This window comes from Pleurodeles waltl, chromosome 5, assembly GCF_031143425.1.
Source record: "Pleurodeles waltl isolate 20211129_DDA chromosome 5, aPleWal1.hap1.20221129, whole genome shotgun sequence".
Lineage (NCBI taxonomy): Eukaryota > Metazoa > Chordata > Amphibia > Caudata > Salamandridae > Pleurodeles > Pleurodeles waltl.
Window position 1 is genome coordinate 575,564,790 of NC_090444.1, and position 18,148 is coordinate 575,582,937.

The following is an 18,148-nucleotide window of genomic DNA, read 5'->3' on the forward strand; positions in this document are numbered from 1 at the left end:
TACTACTGAGAGATCCAACAGTGTGGTGTACCACGGTTGGCGTGCCCACATTGGCGCTATGAGTGTTAACTTGAGCGTGTTTTTGACGCAGTTTGTTGTCTAGAATTGGAATGAGTGGGAGAGGGGGGAAAGCGTAAGCAAATATCCCTGACCAATTGATCCATAGAGCATTGCCCTTGGATAGGGGATGTGGGTATCTGGATGCGAAGTTTTGGCATTTTGCGTTTTCACTGGTGGCGAACAGATCTATATCTGGTGTTCCCCATTGTTGAAAGTATTGGGGAAGTACTTGAGGGTGAATCTCCCACTCGTGTGTTTGTTGATGATTTCTGCTGAGAACATATGCCAATTGGTTGTGTATCCCTGGAAGGTATTGTGGTACCAGGTGAATCTTGTTGTGGATTGCCTCTATTGCCAAATTTGTTGGGCTAGGAGGGAGAGTTGGGACGAATGCGTCCATCCTTGTTTGTTTAGGTAATACTTTGTTGTCATGCTGTCTGTTTTGATAAGGATATTCTTCTGAGTGAGAAGAGGCTGAAAAGCTTTGAGTGCTAGGAATACAGCTAACAACTCTAAGTGATTTGTGTGTAACTGTTTGTGTTTGGTTTCCCATTGTCCTTGAATGTTGGGATTGTTGAGGTGAGCTCCTTAGCCAATCATTGATGCATCTGTTGTAAGTATGGTCTGAGGCACGGGGTCTTGAAATGGCCGCCCTTTGTTTAGGTTTGTGGAATTCCACCACTGAAGGGACATGTATGTTTGGCGGTCTATCAACACTAGATCTTGAAGTTGACCCTGTGCCTGTGACCATTGCTGTGCAAGGCACTGTTGCAAGGACCGCATGTTAAGTCTTGCATGTGGGACAATCGCAATACAGGATGCCATCATGCCCAATACTTTCATCACAAATTTGACAGTGTACTGTTGGCCTATCTGTATTTGTGCTATTATATTGGGAAATGGTTGTATTCTTTGCTGATTTGGGCTTGCTGGTGCTCTTTGAGTATTTAGTGTTGCCTCTAAATACTGTTGAATTTGCACAGGTTGTAGTTGTGACTTTTGGTAGTTTATGGAGAACCCTTGGGTGTGCAGGGTTTGTATTACATAATGCGCATGGTTTTGGCACTGTGTAATTTTATTAGTCAATCGTTGAGCTATGGAAAGACATGAATGTGTTGCCTTCTTAGGTAGGCTGCAACTACCGCCAGCAATTTTGTAAACACCCTGGGAGCTGTTGTTATGCCGAAGGATAACACTTTGCTTGAATGACAAACCTGAGATATTTTCTGTGAGCTGGATGGATGGGTTTGTGAAAATACGTATCTTTCAGGTCTAATGTTGCCATGAAATTGTGTTGTTGAAGTAGTGGGATAACATCCTGTAGTGTTACCATGTGAAAATATTCTGACAGGATGTAAAGATTGAGGGTTCTGAGATCTAATATTGGCCTTAAGGTTTCGTCCTTTTTGGGAATGAGGAAATACAGTGAGTAAACTCCTGTCCCTATTTGATTTTGTGGCACAGCTTCTATTGCCTGTTTGATTAATAGAGATTTTACCTCCTCTTGCAACAGAGCGATATGGTCTGTGGACAGCTTGTGTGGTTTTGGTGGAATATTTGTCGGAATTTGTGTCAATTCTATGCATAGCCATTGCGGATAATTGATAATACCCAGCTGTTTGTGGTAATGGGTAGCCAATTGTTGTGGAACCTTTGCAGTCTTCCCCCCATAGGTGAGGTGTGAATTGGGAAGGGATGGCACAAGTCACTGCTTAGTTTGCTGTGAGGCTTGTTTTGCTGTTTGATATTTTCCCCTGCCTCTGGGGTACTGGCCTCTATAAGTACCTTTGAAACCACCTCATTGATATTAAGGTTGGTAGGCTGACTTTGGCTGTGAGGAGGAAGCCTCGACAGTTTGTGCTCTAAATCCCCCTCTATATTGGTGCTTACGAAAGGATCCCCTGTATTGCGTGGTATACAGAGCACCCATGGCCTTTTAGGTGTCCGAGTCTTTTTTCAATTGCCATGTCCACCTCTGAGCCAAAAAGTTGTTTTTGGTTGAACGGCATATTGAGGACTGCCTGTTGTATTTCAGGCTTGAATCCTGAAGATCTAAGCCAAATGTGTCTTATTATGGTTACAGCAGGGTTGATGGTTCTGGCTGCTGTATCTGCAGAGTCTAGGGCTGAGAGTCTAGGGCTGACCTGATCTGATTATTGGTGATGGCTTGGCCTTCCTCTACTATTTGTTGTGCCCTTTTGCTGTTCTTTGGAGAGATGTTGAATTATGTCTTTCATCTCATCCCAGTGGGCCCTATCGTATCTAGCCAACAATGGCTGAAAGTTGGCTATCCTCCACTGGTTGGTTGCCTGAGATGCCACCCTTTTCCCTGCAGCATCAAACTTCCTACTCTCCTTGTCTGGTGGGGGTGCATGACCTGATGACTGCGAGCTTGCTCTTGTTCTGGCTGCGCTTAAGACTACGGAGTCTGAAGGTAACTGTTGAGTGATAAAGACAGGATCAGAAGGAGGTGGCTTAGATTTTTTCTCCACCCTAGGAGTAATTATTATTGCTTTTACTGGCTCCTTGAATATTTGGTCAGCATGTTTTAACATGCCGGGGAGCATGGCAAGCGACTGATAAGTTGCATGTGTAGAGGAGAGTGTATTAAAAAGGAAGTCATCCTCTAATGGTTCAGTATGCATGGCGACATTGGGATAGGATGCTGCCCTAGCTATGACCTGGGTGTAGCCTGTACTATCCTCTGGTGGTGAAGGCTTAGAGGGATAGCAATCTGGGTTGTTATCTGGAATGGGGTCTGGATCATAAAGATCCCATGGATCCACATTGTCCTGCTCCGAATTGAATGAGTGTGCTGGTGATTGCATAGGTGTAGGACTAGTAGGGGGAGGGATAAGTAAATGTGGAGAGTGAGGAGGAGAAAATTGAGGAGGTGGAGGTTTCTCCTTTGTTCTTCGCACTTTAGCTGGAGGCTGTGCAGTGTCCAATTCGTCTTGAAAGGTTAATTTCCTCTTTGGCAGAATTTTAACGGCACCTCCTCCAAAACCAATGTCTTTATGGATGTGAATCCTGGCTTGCCTTTCATCAATTGCCACCACTTGGGAATGTTTCTCAGTAGCTTTATGGCTTTAGGTGCCTGTGAAAGTCCATGCTCCTCTGTGTAAATTGCCTTTTTTGGCTCTGAAGCGTTTTTTTTCGGTATCAAAAAAGTGGGGGTTGAGGATGGTCTCGGCTCTGAAAATGATTTTTGAGATTTCGACTCGAAAGATCGATGGTTGCTTGGCTCGGGGAGGAGTGGTCTTTTTCGGTGCCGAAGTTGTGGATTGGTCACCAAAGGTCTTTTTCCGGGTCAAGCCATGGCCTTCCGGCAGTGGCGTCCCAAAGGCCTTATATTTTCGGCTTGGCTGGGACAGGGACAGGCGTACTCACGTGCTGTCCTGCCATGACCGGTCTGTCCTCCTCAGACTTCTGCTCGGAGTTGGATCCTCGAACAGAAACAGCAGTCTGCATGATCTCCTCCTCTTCGACGTCAAGACGTTTGGTGCTTTTGGATGCAATCTCGAGTCTCCGTGCTCTTCTGTCTCGGAGCGTTTTTTTGGAACAGAAGGATCTGCAGGCCTTGCAATTCTCTTCCCGATGGTCAGGGGAAAGGCAGAGATTACAGACGAGATGTTGGTCTGTGTTGAGGAATTTAGCGTGGCTAAATGGAGTCCGGTCCATGAGGCTTGCACGCGGTTGGCCCGACTAGGCCCAAGTTGGGCGCGGGCACACTAAAGGGCGAGTAACGATGTTTGATCCGACAATACCGGAGTGTTGATAGAAGATGGAACATGATCGAAACAATACTGACGAGAAATAGAGAGTTTTGAAACTTTTCTGACTCAAACTATCGAAGCGAAAGGAAACACGTCCGAACCCGATGGCGGAAAGAAAGCAATCTAACATGGAGTCAATACCCATGCGCAATGGAGCCGAAGAGGAGGAGTCACTCGATCCTGTGACTCGAAAACACTTCTTCGAAGAAGTACTCCGAGCCCAACACTAGATGGCAGACGTATGCACAGCATGTGTATCTGTAGCTACACACACATATATATATATATATATATATATATATGGGCTATTTTTAAATAAAAAACGCATCCCGAGGAGTTTTTAACCCCCTCCCTGGTGTCGGCCACTTGTCGTGACCCGCACCAGGGAGGTAGTGTAGCCGACGCCCATAGTGTAGGGGTTACTATTTCAGGGCAGTCAGAGCTTACTCCACAAGATAGTGACGCAACAAAGGGCGTGGAGGGCGAGGGAAAAAGCAATACAGTATAGGGGCAGGTATTTGGTGGGGAGAATCACACAAGGGGGGCAGCTAAAAACACATGTACTCAATGCAGTGCTTCACTTTAAAGTAAAAAGTAGCTCCCTAAAAATAAGCAGTGGAAGTATGGAAGCCAGCCGATTAGAGAGAAGGTAAAGAGGCTATGCTCCAGGGGAGGATCAAACTAGACGGACAAGTTGGGACAAGGAAGCCAATAAATAGGAAGCAAACAAATCGGAGTGGCAATAAAGCAACCAATGGTAATCAATGGGAGAACTGTAAGGTCTTGTAAGCTCCTAATAAACCCACAACAGGTTTTCTGCAACCAGACAGGCTGTACTGTCTGACAAGCTTGACATACAAATTGCACAATAGTGTAAAATTCGATTCTCAATTTCATAGTACCACTAGAAGCACTGGCATATGCTGAGCTCCAGCACATCATAGCAATCATGTGGAGAAATGATGCAGTGGAAGGATATTAATTCTGTGTGTGTATTCACACTGACAGGGTGAAAGTAGTGCATTCATGTTCCTATGTTGGGACAGTAATGTTCTCTACATCTTTTACAGTCGTGCTCACCCTGCCATCAATCTCTAGGGAGTTCATGAAAGCATAAGCCTGTCCCCTTAACATGACAGATCCTAGACCAGTCCTGTGACCTGAAAGGGTCCACTAAGATTGGCCTCATTTATCTGACAGTGGACTACAGGACATCAATTATCATGCAGAGCAGTTGTGGTTGTGTGCCATATTCTGTGACTCAGTAGTTGGAACCAGACCTCTTAATCGGTGCCACTGGTGTGGAGGCTTGCTGTCTCTCTCCTGGAAAGTTCCACTTCTACACACTAAGATAGTTACACTAACATCCTCTGTGCACCTAATGCATGGGAGTGTATATGGCCTGTGTAGTACATGCATAGTGTTTGAGTGAACCATAGCAACAGAGGCTTGTGATTTCATTTGGGAAGCCTTGACCTGTTCCTGTGCAAAGCAAAAGATGGAGGTGTGGCTGCTTTCCCAGACAGTGGAAGTGGAGGGGACCTATACAATGAAGTGGGAAAAGAGGGAAAAAGGCTTGCTTGACAGGGGCTGCTGATTAATCTTCCTGAAGCACTGCAATTTGGTAGATGGAAGGAATTGAAAGGTGAGACTTCAGTTTCTGTTGCTGAGTGTGAAAGGTCCTTTAGGTGAGATCAGCCTTTCATGATTGCTGTTCAGTATGGGTGCTGATGAGCCACGTGCAAGGAGCTCACACTTCTTTGTGTCTCTGTTGTGGATACTCCAGGCTTGACACTACCGTGCTGTCATGAGCACCACTCTGCACAAAAGCTGTTTCTGGAGAACAGCCTGGGGAGGCCAAATGAAAAAAAATTGCCCAAAACGGTTCTGAAAGTGCTCTCAGAGAATGCACATTCACTATTTGCTTTCTGTAGGAAAGTACCCTCTTTTTGGCATAGTTACCCCCACTTTTTGCCTGCTGTCAGTATGCTTTGACTGTTTTCACTGGGATTTTGCTAACCAGGACCCCAGTGACTGTGCTCTCTCTCTCTAAATTTGGTTACTTAGAACTTTACACACCCCACTATTGGCATACTGGTGCCCCTTTATAAGTTCCTAGTATATGGTACTTAGGCACCCAGAGGTTCCCCATGGGCTGCAGCATTCATTGTGCCACCCATGGGACCCCATGTAAATTGTGTCTGCAGGCCTTCCACTGCAGCTGGCGTGAAAAGGTGCATGCACCTTTTCACTACAGGTCACTGCACCAGGTCACCCCTGCATGAGCAGAGATGCCTCTACGAACTAATGCTCCACTACACTCGACTTCGTAAGTGCAGAGAAACCATTTTAGTTGTGTACTGTGCCAGCTACATAATGGTAACTCCGAACCTAGGCATGTTTGGTATCAGTATTGGTTCTATGATCCCATGCCCTCTCGGGGATCCTTAGAGGACCCCCAGTATTGCTCCTATCAGTCTCCTGGGGTTTTCCGAGAAGCCTGCGCTGCTGCCACCCCACAGACGGTTTCTGCCCTCCTGGTGCTTTAACAGCTCGGGCAGGGGAAGGCAGAACAAAGGATTTCCTATGGGATAGAGAGGCAACACCCTCTCCCCTTGGAAAGAGGTGTTACATGGCTTGGGAGGGGTAGCCTCCTCAAGCCACTGGTATTCTTTTAAGGGCACATTTGGTGCCCTCCTTGCATAAACCAGTTTGTACCAATCCAGGGATTCCCAGTCCCTGCTCTGGTGTGAAACTGGACTATGGAGATGTGAGTGACCACCCCCCTGTCCATCATCATCCCAGGGCTGGTGCCCAGAGCTCCTCCAGGTGGCCACTTGGTTTTGCTATCCTGAATCTAAGATGTGCAGAGGCCCCTGGGAGTATCTGAGTGGCAAGGTCAGGCAGGTGATGTCACAGCCCCTCCTCATAGGTGGTCACCCTGCTAGGTGAATAATCCCGCTTCCTGGGCTATTTAGGGTCTCCTTCTTGGGTGGGTCCTCAGATTCAACATGCAAGACTCCAGCAGGACTCCTCTGCATTGTTTACTTCATCTTCTATCAACTGGAACCGCAACTGGACTCTACAGGAGCCAACAGGCCTCAAATCCAACAACTACGCTATGCAACATTCTTTCTCCGGCTCCTTCCAGCAACTGCAACATTTCCCTGGCTGTGCATCCTCTGAGCTCGACGAGACTCCAGCCTGCACCAAGAAGTAATAAGGAATGTCCCTTGAAGTGAAGAGTCACTCACCTGCATCCGCAGGAACCATGCATCGACTACCAGCTGTGTGGATTTTCTCTCCTCCGGAACTGCGTGGATCCTGCATCACAGGTGTTGAGCTGGGGTGGTCCCCTTGGTCCTCTGCCAGCTGTCCAGCTTGGGAGATGGTACGCCCTTGTCTCTCCTTGCAGGACAGTACTGGGACTCTTCCAGCTACCAACGCTTGTTTGCTCCTCCTCCAAGGGATCTCCAGGCTTCGTGTAGCCCCGGCCGCAGCACTTCTTCCTGCCAAGCAGTGTCTCCTCTCTGCTTCAGGTGTGCTGAGTGGGGGCTTCCTCCTCTTCTAGTGACCCTCCCAACTGCCCAGGGTCACCCCGGACTCCCCTCCTTTGGTCGAGTCCCCCTGGACCTTGCTGGTACTCTTCAGCCTTGCGACACTTCTTTTCAGTCCTCTGCATTTGCCAAGGCTTGTTGGTGGTCTTCCTGAACCACTGACCCACTGCAACCTGACAGCAGACGTGGGACACCAACTGCATCATCTCCTGTGCTGCACAGCTGGTCTTCTTTGTCCCTCATAGACCCGGTAGAGCATCCACAGAAGGTTGGGTAATGGCTCCTGCCACGACCGGACACTCCATCATTAACTGGTCTTGGTACCCTTCCTTTGCAGGTCCTCTTCTGCCAGAATCCACTTTTGGGTTCTTTCAGTCTTGTTAGGGTCTTGCACAATCCTTTATCTAAGTTGTACTGTTGGTTTTGGGGAAAACTAGGTACTTACCTCTGCTCTCCTGATCGTTGGATGTCACTCTGGTACTCACCTCTTGTGGTTCCTAGTTCCTCCACCCCCCCTTTAACGATTCCACATCCTTGGGTGTGGGACTGTATCTCACATTCTATTTTCTTAGTACATGATTTGGCCCTCCCCTAGGGACCTCACTATTTTCTATTGCTTTTTCCAATGCTTAATGCTTTTTATGCTCTGTCCCGATTGCTAATATGTGTATAATAGTTTATTTGCTATTATTATTCTAGTAATTGTGTTACCCTAATAAAGTACCTTTTTTTTTTTTTTTTTTAACACTGTGTGGCACTTTCATGTGTGGAGTGGTGTGTGACTATTGTGGTATTCCTTAAGTTTTGTATGTCTTTTTAGATAGGTCTTGGATGCTCATCCAAAGCTACCCCTAGAGAGCCCTGGCTTCCTAGACACTGCCTACACTTCACTAATAGTGGATACCTGGACCTGGTATAAGATGGTAACACCATAAGTGCTCACCACATACCAGGCCAGCTTCTCACAGTTCCCATTTGTGGCAGGTGGGCAGTGTTCTTCTTAGCAAGTCTGCTAAGATATTTCTTGCCCCTGAAACATGTTACACCCGAAGCACGCTCCTTTGCTTCATGAGCCAGCTCCAGATTTCCTGAGCTTCCCTGGGAAGGGCTAGCGATCTTGTGCCCCCTTGCTTGTTTAAAAAATGCATACTGGTGGTATTGTCTGTACGAACTAACACTGACAAGCCTGTTATCCATGGTAGGAAAGAAGAATGTGAAGAATTGATTTGAGCGCCAGTCGACTGATATGCATGGTCAACTGGACCATAGACTTTCTCTGGATCTGCAGGTCATGAAGGTACCTGCTCCAGCCCTCTAAGGAGCCATCCGTGGTTATTACGAAATCAGGTCTGTGAGACCCTCGGAAAGATGGTTGGTCTGTAACAGTCAAGTTAATGCTTCTCATCTTCACTAGATCATCAAATGATGCCTTTTTCTGTGTCCATTGCTAGTCTAGTTCCTCCTGTAGACACCTGTAGACACCTCATTTGTAGGCGGGAGAAAGGGACTAGAATTATTGGCGAGAAATCATCCCTAGTGGTGGTTTGAACAGGATGAACTGAAACAGACTTTCTTCCCGGGAGTTTGGTGTAGATCTCTGCGTCTTCGTTGCCTGTCCTAAAGCTTTGTCGTGGATGGTATCCAAAGCCGCTCACAGGAATATTATCTTTCTTGATGGAACAGTTTATGATTTGTTATGGTTGACAGTGAGAACTAAGTTGTTGAACAATGTTAGACAAGCTTCCGTGGCTTTTGACGCTTGACTAGCTGTTGGTGCTTTTATAAGCCAATTGAGCAATGGGATAACCTTTCCTTAGAGAAGCTGCCACAGGGGATAAGCATTTCGTGACGATGCGGAGAGCTGATCTGAGGCTGAATGGGAGGACATTGAACTGGTAGTGAGTGCCGGCTACTGTGAATCTTAGAAATTTGCAATGTTTGGGATGAATGGAAATATGAAAATACGCATCCTGTAAATCCATGATTCTCATGTAGTCTCCATAGTTGAGGAAATGCAAGATGCCTGGAAGGGTGACCATGTAAAATGATTGTTTTCATGAAAATTTGTTTTATTTTTGGAGACCCAAAATGGGTCACCATTCCCCCGTTTTCTTTTTTATGAGGAAAAATATGGGATTAGAAACCCATTCCCTTTCATGACAGGGGGACTTTTTCTATTGCTGCTTTGCTCAACATGGTGAGGACCTAATTCCGGAGTAGGTGAAGATATGGTGGGTGCACTCCCTTTGGTGAAGGAGTGGCAGCCTCTTGATAAACTTCAGGGTATGACCTTGAGTGACAAAGTGTAAAACCTACCTGCCTGATGTTATTTGCAACCACTGGTGGGAGAAGTTGGAAATGTTTACATCCACAGCTTGCATAGGTTTGGGTGAAACCGGCACTTGAGAGGGTCACTGTTTCCTATTTGTGGCTCTACCTTGGTTGGTCTATTTCCATCTCGGCCTGTGCATGTTAGAAAGTGGGTGTAGGTGGTGGTCGACTGGGCTGGTGTAAGATGGCCTGAAATGCTTTAGGTGTTGATACCCTCTCTTTATGAAGCAAAACCTCTTCCTCATGCTCCCCAAAAGGTTACTTTCCAAAACTTCAGGGTGCCTAAAGATTTTGCAGTGTCTGTATCAGCCTTGATGGCCTGTAAAGCACCATCCACATGTTTTTTGAAGTGGGCTTCTCCATCATAGGACATATCCAGGATTTCTTTTACTGAACCTTAAACTGGAAAGATTTTCCTTTCAGCCAACCTTGTTTCCTTAAAACAGCAGCCCCTGCTAGGTGTCCAAAGCCTGCTGAAGCGATATCCATATCTCAGTCAATTATCTCTGAGGATGTTCTTTCCCTTCCTTGCAGAATTATTTTTGCCTCCAATCATCTATCTTCTGCCACCAAGTCTATAAGCAGTAACGACAGACCACATTTGCTGATCATATCGGCCCATGATGGCCAGGGTATTGGCAGCACAAACTGTAATGACAGACATAGATGAAAATCTTCTGCCTACATTATCCAGGAGCCTACCCTCTCTATCTGGTGGAGCTGAGCTAGGCATGGAGGGACTTTTGGAACAGCGTTGAGTCGAATGAGAGATGACTAAGTTCGGCTTTGGGTCTCCAATTAAGCAGGCAGGTGAATCTTCTGGTACCTTGTACTTTTTATCTATTTGGGGCAGGGTAATTGTGACTATCGCAGGTTACTTCATAACCCTTACCCCTCCTCCCACATATAATCTATCAGGATGGCTCGCACAGACTTCTTTGCAGGCTCCTTGAACTCAAAGAAGAAAGCAGTCAAACTGTTTGACTGACATTAGCAGCTGGAACCTTTTTGCCGCCCTCTCCATCAAGCTGTGGAAACCCCCGATTTCATTTGGAGGTAAGTCTACTGGTTGAAGAGCATGTGGCCATGGAGTGGGAATCAAATAATCATTCCATTTGTTGTTATTGTTTGGAATCTCTCCATCCACCTCGTCCAATGATGAGGGGTCATCCCTAGGAGGAGCTGCAATGCTGAATGCAGGAGTCATCCCCGGTGTCACAGTTGGCAGAATAGGCCTGTGTTGTTGGAGACGGAGGTGTGGCATTAGGTTGTGTCAGGGATGTTGGTCTTTTGGGCTTAGGAAACCTTTTATAGTAGTCCTGCAGCATCCCTTAAAGGTCTTTGAAAACTGTCACAGGAACCTGTACCATACTTTCTTGTGAATGATAATGGCAATATTGTTGAAAATGCTCCACGTGATGTCTGGGTGGTTCTGCATAGTCTGTCTGCTGGGGTTCATAGTATTCCTTGTAATACTGTTCATCTTCCTCTGCCTTATCGTGGTACTTTACACGAGGATCAGAGGGGTGTGTGAACAGTCCCAAATGGGCCTTCACTGTCCGATTTTTCCACGTCCAAGAGATAACTAGGAGGGAAAAGAGACTCTTTACTTGGGGAAGTGTGTTTAGGCAGAATGAATGATTTAGTTATTTTTGCTGTTGTCAACGACATCGTTGTCGAATCCGTAGGTGTAGCTGCCAACTGCAAAAGGCTTTTTGGAACTCTTCAGCATCAATAAAGTTATTCTAGTGGACAGCGCTGTCGTCGACGGTTTTACAGATGTTGTTGTCAGAGCCTTAGTCGATGATACTTTTGTTATTGTGATCGACACTGACGATGATAAAGATGGCGTCGCAATTGTAGCCGTCGTTGATGTCACTGTGGTAACAGTCACTGTCGTCCACAATGATGTTTTAGATCGCAAGGTGGTGGTTGTCAAGAGTCTTAAAGCTGTTTTATGCTTTGTCATAGATGGTTCTGAAGAGAACTTTGGAGTATGTACTCCAGATTTTAAAGATGGCGTGGTGGGCTAGCACCCATCAGTTTTTGAAGAGATTTTTTTTCTCTCCTCTCCTTTTTTGAACTGTCCTTGAAAGACTCAGGATGAGTCTTCTTTAAGGCATTTCTGGACCCCTCTAAACTCCCCTGGTCATGCAACTTTTCCCTCTGCTGTGACCTTTCCTAAGTGGAAAAGGTGTCACTGTCTTGTTCCTCAGAACAGGGAGATCTTTTTGATTTAACTTTTTGAAGCCACAGAAGAAGCCTCTCGTCCCTATCCTTTAAGGTTTCAGTGAAAAAGGTAAGACCGATCTTGGAGTCTTTTACCTTATGTTGACGCTACCCGCAGCAGATACAGTCTATGTGGAGGGTCTTCAAAATGAAGTCTTTTCTTACCACAGGGCGTGAAAAGCCCTTTCTTACATGACTCTGACATGGCAGTAGATACGTTTTTAAACACTGATTTGATGAAAAACTGAGCAGACCTCAGGGAGACTTCATCACAAGACATTTGGTAGAAAATATGAGGGAGCCTCTGTCTCGAAGTGTTCTAGAGAGTGCTGTTGCCTGATTGGCTGACTTTGGTTCATTGTAAAGGCCATGCAAGGGTATTAAAGTGATTGGTCATTTTCATTATAGCCTACTATAACACTGTGTACTGCTTTATTATGGTACCATGGGACACCCCACTTCGATGACGTGGAATGAATCAAGCATGTGAATCTATGAAAGATCAAATACTGGAGAAGTTCTGTTGTTGAGTCACTGTCCACACACTACCAAATTGATTCCCACAAAGAGCCCATCTAGTAACGTTTCAGATGCATGTACAATCCTTGTGGCACTGAGGAGTGCCAAAAAAGGGCTAACGAGAGCTGCAACACATGCTCATGATAGCTTTCATATGCTCCCTGACATATACTAAGGGGACTCTGCAAAGAATGCAGGAGCTACAGAGTACAAAAAAAGAACAGCTGATTTCCTGAGATTATAAAGCAATTAAGTGGTTTCCCTCTAAGCCCAGAGTGAGACATGAAGGGAAAAAGTTGATATATTTTCACAAACTAAGGATCACATGAGTTCCTGAGTTTTGGCAGCCAGGGCAATGCTGGTGAGGCTGAGCATTTCTCCAACCCATTGTGCTAAGCATAGAGGTGATGTTATAGCTGTGTTAAATGTTTATCCCTTTCGGTGGCTGAGGGGTATTGGGAGGGACATATATGCATTTATGTGCAATTGATTCATCTGTGAGGGACAGTCCTATGATTAACAGGATCTTGGATTGTGCACCCTTTCCCTCTCTCTATCTTTCTTGCCTCTATTTAGGAACCACTTTTGCTTTTCAGGGAACAAGAGTTGTCAAAAAGCATATGATTTTATTAGGGGCAACTTTGGAAACGTGCCTGGATTTTTAAGGTGTTTGCCACTTGGCTGACTGGGTAATTCGGCAGGCTGAGTCCTTTATCATCAATAAAAACAGATAGATGAAAATATTGCTATAATCTGCCATCTGCACCTTGCAAGGAGCTACAACTATTCCCCTACAATTGCCTTGCAAGCCTGTTAATGCTCTAAGAACTTTTCCAGATCTACTGCCACCTTGCCAACAGCAGTATACATTTTAAACACAAAAAACTACCCTTGGACAACAGGGTGAGTTGACAAGGCACTGTTTATTATTGTTACTTGTTTGAACTATGCCAATCAATGTCATAAGTAATGCTGAAGCACAACATTATACTCACAGATGGTATTCACATGACATGCTTCTTGGTAGGCTTTGTATAATATGAAGACCCACAGCTACTTCCATTTCAAAACTCCCCTGGAGACAGATAATCATATTTCTGACAATATACAACCATTTGCTGTCTTTGAATTTCACCCGATTCCTAAACAAATGTCAGGAAATAACTTTGATGACTGTCTGTATGAAAGTACCCTCTTTCTTGGCATGGTTACCCCCATTGTCTGTCTGTTGTCAGTGTGTTTGACTGTATTCACTGGGATCCTGCTAATCGGGACCCCAGTGATTATATCATCTCCCTTCAAACTTGGTTACTTGACCAACTCACACCCCAGATTTAGCATACTGGTGCCACCATGTAAGTCCCTGGTATATGGTACCCAGGGCATTGAGGTACCAGGGGATCCCCATGGGCTGCAGCATGTATTATGCCACCCATGGGGAGCCCGTGCAAAGCGTATCTGCAGGCCTGCCATTGCAGGCTGTGTAAAAGGGTGCATGCAGCCTTTTCATTACAGGTCACTGCACCAGGTCACTGTAAGTCACCTCTATGGTAGGTCCTCCTAGCCCAGAGGGCAGGGTGTGCAAGTACCTGTGTGTGAAAGCACCCCTGCACTAGCAGAGGTGCTCGCACGAACTCAAGTCCCATTTTCCTGGACTTCGTGAGTGCAGGATGCCATTTTATGCATGTACTGGACATAGGTCACTATCTATGTCCAGCTACATAATGATAACTCCGAACCTAGGCATGTTTGGTATCAAACATGTCAGGAACATACCCCAATACTGTTGCCAGTATTGGAAGTAAGATTCCATGCACTCTGGGGGCTCCTTAGAGGACCCCGAGCATTGCTCCTATCGGCCGTCTGGGGATTTCCGGCCAGCCCAAGCTGCTGCTACCACAAAGACAGGTTTTTGCCCTCCTGCTGTCTGAACAGCTCAAGCCTAGGAAGGCAGAACAAATGATTTCCTTTGAGAGAGGGGGGTAACATCCTCTCCCTTTGGAAATAGGTGTTACATGGCTTGGGAGGGGTAGCCTCCGCAAGCCACTGGTATGGTTTGAAGGGCACATTTGGTGCCCTCCATGCATAAACCAGTCTACAAGGTGCAGGGACCTCTAGTCCCTGCTCTAGTGCGAATCTGGACAATGGAAAGGGGAGTGACCACTCCCCTGTCCATCAGCACCCCAGGGGTGGTGCCCAGAGTCCCTCCAGTGGGTCCCTGGGTTCTGCCATCTTGAATCCAAGATTGGGAAGGACCTCTGGGAGCATCTGAGTGGCAGGTCGGGCAGGTGACATCAGAGTCCCATCCTGATAGGTGGTCACCTGGCCAGGTGACCAATCCCCCTTTCAGGGCTATTTAGGGTCTCTCTCTTGGGTGGGTCCTCAGATTTGGCTTGCAAGATTCCAGCACGACTTCTCTGCAAACTTTACTTCGACTTCTAGCCACTGGAAATGCGATTGGACCCTCTGGGAACTGACAATCTACTTCAATGACGAAGACCCTGCTTGCAACATTGTTTTCACAGCTCCTTCCAGCTTTTGCAACATTTCCCCAGATGTGCATCCTCAGATGACAGAAAGCTGCATGAGAAGAAAGAAGGAATCTCCCTTGGAGTGACAGAGTCATTCCCCTGCATCTGCAGGCACCAACAGCAACGACGGCTGGCTGCGTGGATCTCCTCTCATCCTGAGCTGAGTGGATTCTGCATCACGGGTGGTGGTGGTCTGGAGTAGTCCTCTTGGTCCTCTCTGCCAGCTGTCCAACTTTTGAGGAGTTAAGCTTTTGCCTTCCCACGCAGGACCGTACCCCCATGCACCACGTCTCTTGCACCTACCAAGGCTTGTAGGCATCTACTCCAAGGGATCTTCAGGCTCTGTGTAGCCCCATCACCCCTTCCTGTGATACGCAGCCCTCTGCTTGTTTTTCCTGCGGTGTGGGACCCTTCTACAGTTGTGCTGCATGGGCTCCTCAGCTACTCCTGGTTTCTCTTCCAGTGGGTCTCCTGTGGGGGCTGCCTCTTCTGTGGACTATCTGCCTTGCTTAGGGTCCCCGTAGGACTTCCCCCATGGGTTGAGTCCTCCTGGACCTTGCTAGTTCTCAGCAGCTCCACTTTTACTTCACTGCGACTTCTGCCTTTGCCAGGGCTTTTTGGTGGTGAGAGAGCGGTGGTTATATAATTAATATTAACATGAAATGTTTATGAACTAATGTATAATAATGCCGCATAGAAAATTTATTAATATGTTTTTCTGAAACGTGTGCTTGAAATGTGCCCGCAGGGAGTGGCCATCAATATATACGGAGACTAATGAAAATGACTAATATTGATGAATTATTATGTTTTACACTAATGTTTATAGGTTACGTTGCTAAATGTTCTGCTAATAAATCATTAGACTTTAGTTAGCATGAGTCAGGCCTAGCTGCCTGACTCTCATATTAAATGTGTTTTTCTAACGTGCAGTGTGCTGATTTGCTGGAGGGCATGAACTCTTGTTTTCCTCCAAACTAGAAGCTGAATGTAACTGTAGTAGATCCGTTCTCATGAAATTAATCTTGCTTATAGAAACATTTTAGCTGAATGCAACACTGTAGATTACTCATAGGTACAAGGTTGCCTAAACCGGTACAGACAATGGAGCCACTGACCGAAGATGCGCAAAGGACCACGAGAGTATGAAATCATACCGGACATTCTACCCCCTGAAGACGTCAATCACAAGGACCAATAAACTACGTGAGAACTGTTATGGGGTGACAAATTCGATGAGCTAATTTGAAGTTAATTGGAGGGAGATAGTGGGGTGCAACCCCTTGTCCAACCAGATTTTAGGGGAATGTACAACGAAAATGGGATAAAAACCCTTGACACCAGGAAGTAAATCAGAACTAGAGAGACCAGAGATAGAGCGAGGGGAGATGCTGATGCGATTTGCTATGATCCAGACACTTTGTCACTTTGCTTAGTGACTTGCTAATTTTACTTAGAACCACCCTTGCCCTTAGATTGCACGTTTATACTTTACCTCCTTATGAGGGAAGTACCCTTTGTCCTTCCTGCTGAGCTGAGTTCCTGACTGATGGCAAATCAACTGATGTCCTGAGGACGAAGACCGAACCAGAGTGCTGACCCAAACGGAGGGTAACTATATGACAATGAAATTGTGATTGTCTGTTTACTTTTCCTTTCTAGGTACCAACTGCTTCTTTTGACAGAGACCATAGCTAGATGTTTTCCAAATTGGTGTTACTAAATTGTTTTATATGAAGCCCAACATGCCAATGCTAATTCGAGGTTAGGAAAGGGGTTCACTAAACTGACGCAAATAGACAAATGACTGAATCTATGCTTTGTTGAATAATGTGCTAATGTTACTCTGCTAAGGATAATTTATGTTGACGGCGTGTTATATTTTAATGTTCGTGATTCTTGCTTTGATGAAATCTTATCAGTCGCCATATTGTGACTATGCTATTGTGCTTCTTAGTCTTGAGATTAATAAACGTATTAGTAGAATTGTAGTCAATAGGGAATAAATATCACTAAACCTTGCTAAACTGGTGTGGTTATTCATGACTGAAAGGTCATGGTGGTGTCCTGAGTCTTATTAAATGTCTTTGACTAAGGTGAATTGCATTGTTTTAATAAATATTGATGACGTTATTGACATATTGATTGACATGTAGACGAGCTATCACGTCCTAAGGTGTCTTCAATCAGGGTCAAAAGATTCATTGGCCTAAAACGAGTCCCAAAGTGAGTAAATTCGTCATAAAGGGACGCATTAGCAGTTCCTTTTCCACACCACTGACTGACAGAAATCAACCATCTGGCGTGGGACGACAATTGCATTCTCCAGGAACTCGACCTGCTCCAGGGCTGCATTCCTGATCGTCTTCGCCCTACCGTCGGGCAACTAATGCAACCACAGTTGGGTGGGTAGTGGCTCCTGCCCCCAATGGACTCTTCTATGACTTCTGTACTTGGTCCCCTCCTTCCTCTTCAGGAATCCACTGCTGGTTTCTTGCAGTCTTGTCTGGGTGTTGCATTTTCTTCTTTTCCTTCCTTCTGCGTGGTTTTGGGAAAATCCAATAACTTACTTTTTTCTTCCTGGTCGCTGCGGGGCACTGTGGTACTTACCTTTGGGGTTTCCTAGTTCCCCTAGCTACCCTTCACACATTCCACTTACCTAGGTGGGGGTCCTGCATTCGCATTCAATTTTTTTAGTATATGGTTTGGACTCCCCCTAGGGTCACTATTGCCTATTGCTATTTGCACTGTTTTCTATTGCTTTATATACCTATTTCTGATTACAGGTGTACACATCTAGTGTGTTTCTTACCTATTGGAGGGTTGCCTCTAGTTCTTTTTGGTAATTGTGTCACTAAAATAAAATACCTTTATTTTTGTACAACTGAGTGTTTTCTTTCATGTGTGTACGTGTTGTGTGACTACAGTGGTATTGCATGAGCTTTGCATGTCTCCTAGATACGCCTTGGCTGCTCATCCACAGCTACCTCTAGAGAGCCTGGATTCTAAACACTGCCTACACTACACCAATAGGGGATACCTGGACCTGCTATAAGGTGTAAGTACCTTAGGTACTCACCCAACACTCGGCCAGCTTCCTACACTGTCAATTTGACAAAGCCTATTCACATGAAAGCAATCACCT

At 45.8% G+C, this 18,148-nt stretch overlaps 1 protein-coding gene across 2 annotated transcripts in view; it reads right to left on the reverse strand.

Moving 5' to 3' along the window:
- The window catches only part of USP34 (ubiquitin specific peptidase 34), a 1,940,069-nt gene that overhangs the window by 1,414,137 nt on the left and 507,784 nt on the right, over nucleotides 1-18,148 (reverse strand). The gene's annotated exons all lie outside the window — the stretch shown is intronic.